The sequence below is a fragment of the Triturus cristatus genome, chromosome 6, assembly GCF_964204655.1.
Source record: "Triturus cristatus chromosome 6, aTriCri1.1, whole genome shotgun sequence".
Taxonomy (NCBI): domain Eukaryota; kingdom Metazoa; phylum Chordata; class Amphibia; order Caudata; family Salamandridae; genus Triturus; species Triturus cristatus.
In genome coordinates, this window is record NC_140589.1 from 1157539636 (window position 1) to 1157540952 (window position 1317).

Consider the following 1317-nt stretch of genomic DNA (forward strand, 5'->3'; position numbering starts at 1 on the left):
AGACAATACACATTGTATTCTCCTGCTCATTGTACACTCGCTAGATTAGAATATATCTTTTTTAGCAAGCAATTATCCCAATACATTGTATATACTAGTATAAGTCCCATTTTACTTTCTGATCATGCCCAGATGGTTACTGATTTGGACTTAGTACCTATTCTTCCCTAATCAAATAGATTGAGGTTTAACAACTCTTTATTGAATGATGTACATGTCTCATCCTTAACACGTGTATTTTTTGAGATTCATGAGAACCCTGTTGGATAAGGTTTTCAATAAGCAATAATCGCGCCTCAGATAGACCTCATTGGTTACAATACTGCAACTGCGCAAACCCTGTAACCCTGTTACTTCGCCTCAGCTCTGATAGGATACTTTCAAGTTAATTGCTGGGGGTTTTATAATAGACTATGTAGCATGGAATAAGCAAACACAAGGGAAAGAACAAAACACCTTACCTTCTTCTATCAAGTTTTTAGAAACCCAATTTTATATTCTCCTAAATCTGGCTACACTCTAAAATAATGGATTAAGGCCAACTTTCCTTTTAACAAACTGTCTATATAAGTGCTTCTTCTATATTACTTTTAAGCAGTGCATGCTATTACAGTGAACGTAATAAAAAGGAAAATATTAGATGAACATTTTAAAATTAGGAAACAACGTTCCTATATTCATGCAGTGCACAATACTAATGATAATTCACTATTTATAAGTGATGATATTTTAAATGAATGTGTCAAATTTTACACTGAGCCCTACACTCCGGAGACCACATCACCAAAAATTTGCATTGACTAATATTCACAACACACTCAAAAATCATGTGTTAATGATCTTAATTTACCCCCCTTGGAGGATGATATTTCTGTACAATAAACTCACTTTTTTCTTAAATAATGTAAAACCCCCAGAGGTACAGTTAAATTGTTTCTTAATTTCTTCCAAATTTTAGTACCAAAATGAATACCACTATTTCATTTTTTCTCTAATTGCAGAAAGAGTATGAGTATGTTCCAAGAAGCTGCAATTTTCTTTGTTCATAAAAAGGGTACATAATAAACTAATTAAACACAATAATAAAACATTAAGGGGCATATTCACAAGGATCTATCGCCGAGTTAACGGCACTTTATCGCAGCCAAAGTAGCAATTAACTTATCGCCCCAATCACAAACTGGTGTTACCATCCCACAGCACCAGTTTACCCCCAATTGCAGCTGCAAAAAAAATCGCCACAGATGACCCCCGCAACTATCGCTAATGAGATGCAGAGTAGGCGTTCCCGTTTCAAAATCTGCGACAACACCACTC

The 1317-nt window shown here is 35.0% G+C and overlaps 1 pseudogene; it reads right to left on the minus strand.

The window, feature by feature from the left end:
- Positions 1-227: 227 nt before the first annotated feature.
- Positions 228-340, minus strand: LOC146821125 (U4 spliceosomal RNA; annotated as a pseudogene).
- Positions 341-1317: the final 977 nt, after the last annotated feature.